This window comes from Octopus sinensis, linkage group LG6 (assembly GCF_006345805.1).
Source record: "Octopus sinensis linkage group LG6, ASM634580v1, whole genome shotgun sequence".
NCBI classification, from domain to species: domain Eukaryota; kingdom Metazoa; phylum Mollusca; class Cephalopoda; order Octopoda; family Octopodidae; genus Octopus; species Octopus sinensis.
Genome location: NC_043002.1, coordinates 33863841 through 33868840, shown reverse-complemented (window position 1 = coordinate 33868840; position 5000 = coordinate 33863841). Strand labels below are relative to the sequence as shown.

General features: G+C 36.0%; 1 protein-coding gene across 2 annotated transcripts in view; it reads left to right on the top strand.

Moving 5' to 3' along the window:
* The window catches only part of LOC115213417 (transcription factor HES-4), a 105461-nt gene that overhangs the window by 91860 nt on the left and 8601 nt on the right, over positions 1–5000 (top strand). The gene's annotated exons all lie outside the window — the stretch shown is intronic.

The window sequence follows — 5000 nt, the reverse complement described above, 5'->3', positions numbered from 1 at the left end:
TTTTAACGATTCTGTTAGTGATGGTGGTATAGTGATAGAAGTGTTGCCATTGTTACTGCTGCTTGTGTTGATGGTGGTAGTTGTGAAATGATGATGATGGTAATGATGATGATGATGATGATGATGATGATGATTGTGGCGTTGATAGCACAATTTTAACATGTAATTAACGTAGTTATCTATATAATGAAGTGTGTTCGTTCGCCCGGGTGTCATTATTTTTGCGAACGCCGCAAGACGGCGACACGTGCACAGTTTGTGCAATCCACGTGACGTACGAATGCCACGTGACCCACTCTCCAATCAAGTCATCTTCAAATCTCGTACATTGCTGAAGATGGTGGCAGTCAGTAAATGAAGGCCTGAATTGGTACCAAGTGTTATAATTAGGACAGCAGCAGCAGGCTTTAGCTTATTAAATAACGGCTCTAGTTTACTCATTCTATATTCAAATAAGACCGCTATTAGTACCATCGCTACTATGATCATTATCACCACCACAGCCATCATCATTGTCACAACCAACACCGTTAGGAACACTATCACTACTACCACCATCATCACTACCACCACCACTATAACATACAATAACAACTCCAACACCACCATCACTTCTTGCCAACACCACTACCACCATGAGCACCACTACCATGCCACTACCATTGTCACCACCGTTACCGAATCGGATCTAGTCTTTTTCATTCGCAAATGAGCCCCCTTTAATTTTGCTCAGATTGCTTTCAATTTTGGTGTATCGATGCAACACTGAATTTTGATTACGATCAACCAATTACTTTATCTCGTAAATTAAAGAATCTGATGTTGTTTGGAATTGAAATTGGGAAATTTGGGTAATTTTAGGCAATCATCATACAGCGAGGCATTAACTGCTTGTTACCATGACAACTGCACGTTGTGTTGCGCTGATTCTTCCCACCACTAGATTTCTTCACCCGCGCGTTTTGTTTTAATAAAAATTTATTTTTATCAATTAGTATTTTATTATAGATATATTTCGTCAATTGCCTTAATATTTTGCATATTTTTCATATATATATAGCAAAAGTTGTTTGCGATGTTTATACAGTTTTTGGACATCATGAAGGTGAAAGGAATATGTGAACTTAGTACTGATAATTTGACATAATTTTTGAATTCTGCATGCAAAAACATATAAGATACAGGTATTCTATTTCTTGGGACAAATTTTTTGTTGACCAGTGTTATTCTTATCGTAGTTTACAAATCCAAGCATAGAAACGTTACTCAACTTTGAAGTTTTGGAGACAAACGCCTACATTTCACGCACGCACTTATGTATTAATGATGTACAGAAATACATGACAGGCATACATAATACTGAAATACGCATAAAGTAAACACATGCAGACAAATATATTAATATAACAAAGTTTTAAAAAATAATAAAAACATACAATCAATGAAGAAACAAAAGAAACAGTAAGATGATACACATTGACTTCTTTAGGTATTTCTGTTTATTTAGAAAACTACAATAAAATTAGGTATTTTTGTTTATTTAGAAACCTACAATGAAGAGGTCATTTCACAGACGCTAAACTATAAATTTTACAGGGTACAACCTTAAAGTTTATACCGCTCCGCTAAACGTAGAACATTTCTATTTCGCTATTGGCTAAAAATACAGTTTTTTTTTTTCGATTTTTAAACCTCTGTAGCTTCTTCCTCTAATTTGTTTCTCCAAAACATCATACCTTCATAGCAATTAGATTGGAAAACTACATTGTTATAACCAATTTTCAGATATTTTACTGTCGTTTAAAAAATGCATATTTTGCTAATGAAAAAATTAGATCCACCAAATCTACCACCACTGTCATCACCCTTACGAACAATACCACCATCAACAATATTGTTGCCACCATCAGCATCACTAACATTACTAAAACTTCCACCACATCCACAATCAAAACCACCACCAATACCACCACCACTAACAACAACACCAACACAAACGCCGCCACCACCACCACGACCAACAGCAGCAGCAGATTTTTCCCAATAATACCTGACCACTTTAAAAAATAAACATCAAAATTTATTTCGGATCATATAATCATGGATATACGAAAAGAGATGGGATGACCACGAACGGACCGGCGATTATAGGTCTACACAAGTGGTCCTCAACCAGGGTCCATATAAAATTTTGCGGGATCCACGCACACAAAATAGTAATTTGGGGATCAACAGCATTATTTTAAGGGTCCATAATTTTTTTTTTACTTTAAATGGATTTATTGCAAGAACCAGCTAGGTTTCTTTCTCTAACATGTTTCTTGCTAACGTATTCAAGTGAATGTGTGAAAAACTAAATAGGAATTTTGTAAGAAGTGTCTATAAGACTTGTTTTTTAAACATCGAATAGCTATGGGTATCCACCAGCATAAAATAGTAATCAAAGGGGCCTATAAATAAAAAATGGTAGAGAGCCACTAGTCTACAACGGTTAGGACTAATCTGTAGCTAAACACTAGCAAAAGAATGTCAATAAGGCCATCAACGGAAAGTCACAGCCGTAATTCACCAGTGAATACGATTTGACAGCGTGAAGTGTACTATGGTTTCGTTAGTTGTTCTAAGCGACTGTGTAGTTTGCGAGTAGATAGAGATACCCGTTTGGCTCTCCAACAGAGCATCGAAGATGTGACTGTGAGAGAAAGAAAGAAAGAAAGAAAGAAAGAAAGAAAGAAAGAAAAAGAAAGAAAGAAAGAAAGAAAAAAAGAAAGAAAGAAAGAAAGAAAGAAAGAAAGAAAGAAAGAAAGAAAGAAAGAAAGAAAGAAAGAAAAGTGGTACTCATTAAGAGCTAAGTAGACTGGAACATGATGAAATGATGAGCCTTGCTCAAGGACATAACACTCCGCCTAGACCAGGAATGGAAGGATCTCGTGGCCGTTACATCGACCCAGTGCGTAACTGGTACTTATTTAATCGACCCCGAAAGGATGAAAGGCAAAATCGGCCCCAGCGGAATTTGAACTTAGAACATAACGGCAGACGAAATACCTATTTCTTCAGTACCCACAAGGGGCTAAACACAGAGAGGACAAACAAGGACAAACAAACGGATTGAGTCGATTACATCGACCTCAGAGCGTAACTGATACTTATTTAATCGATCCCGAAAGCATGAAAGGCAAAGTCGACCTCGGCGGAATTTGAACTCAGAACGTGGCGGCAGACGAAATACCGCTAAGCATTTCACCCGGCGTGCTAACGTTTCTGCCAATTCACCGCCCTACCACCACTATTAATATTGTAAAAGGAATATTTGACAATCCTAAAACACCTAAAAATCAAGTCCAGATAACTATATGCTATGAACAACAACAAGAACATTTTTCATTCAGTTATTGCTGACGTCACGAAAGAAAAAGACCGCTGAGATAAGTTGTAAAGCAGGATGTCATCAAACAGTTTCATCTTTATATTATATATTATATAATCTCCTTTAAGGAGATTTAGAAATATTAATATTTCTAATTTCATCTTTGGTGCGCTTCTTCTAATATGGACATCAGCTATATATTTAACGTGTTTTAGTTACTAGTCAGCTGTGTCCGTAGTAGTCAAGAAAATGGACGATAACGACGAAGATGCAGCCAAACCAGCTAGCTGCTAAAATCACACGACGACGGCTACTGTCATTCTCGACTGAAATAACATCTCATAAATCTTTGAACAATCGCACTTGGTGTAAACATCTTTTCTTTGTCGTTCATAATCACGGCAGTATATTAATTTACTAACGATAAAAATAAATATTTTTGCAATTAAATCTCAACAGAATTAGTGTTCTTTCCATCGTCTTCAACTCAACCAAATCATCACAATGGTGACATGCAGAAATGTCATATATTTTCAATATAATTATCATTTGGCGGCGGAACTCTTCGTTGAAGTAAGTGATGAACTGCTTGTGAACCTTGGTTGTCAAAAACCTTGTGAAACTGGGGAGACGGAAAGTTTTTCGATGGACTAAACCTATTCGAAAAAAATAGTCAACCCGCCTCCCTATTTAACACCATCTTTTTCAATTCTCTGTTGCAAGTATTCAAGCCATATTAGTAGACTAAAATTTATGTTTGCTTTCTTCAACTCCCAACTACTACCAATCCCTTAAAGTGCCATGGATGCTGCCTCTACTATTTTAACCAATAGCTTTCCCCTGCCCCCAGAAATTATATACATTGATTCTCTTACATCTTCAATTAACTGAATTTGGGTGACCCATAACCATCTAATATCATTTTTTTTAATGGCTACACCATTTTTAAAAATAGCCTTCACCATCTGCATCATGTTTATAATCATATTCAATATATACAGGGCCCGATTAAGACCAATTAAAACCCTAATCACAGCCCTGCAATTGTATCCCCTTTAGGACTTCTATGATTTAACTGACAACCCATTAACACATAAATACTGAATGTGTAGGAGCTGAAAATAATTGAATGAAATCAATATATTAGAAGATAAGATAGTAGTTTAATTGTGCTGGGTGGTAAAATCAGAGACATTGCTTGTCATAAAAATATTCAAGGAAATCTTTCGTTTAGGCTTGTCATTCAGAAAGTCCCGCGGGCCACCGATTTCCCACAACAGATCTATGGCAAAAGGTTTCCAAACTGCTAAACAGCGTCACGGCATTTTAGTATGTTGCCGATAATTTCTGAATGTGCCGCGAAATTAAGATAAATTTTTACAAATATTTGATTATAAAGTATATTTGAGATCTGTCATCTCTGTGAACAGTTAAACAGTTGACTGGTGTCACATGACATATTTAATGTTTCATTTATTAAATTTGTTAATTTCCTATTGATAAAATTTAATTAATATCACGAACAACTATTCTTTTAAAAACAAATCGCCAATATGCAAAATTTCGATAGAATACTCTATGTATGTATGTCCTGGGTACGACACTGAACTCCATCCTGTGGTCAGTTCTA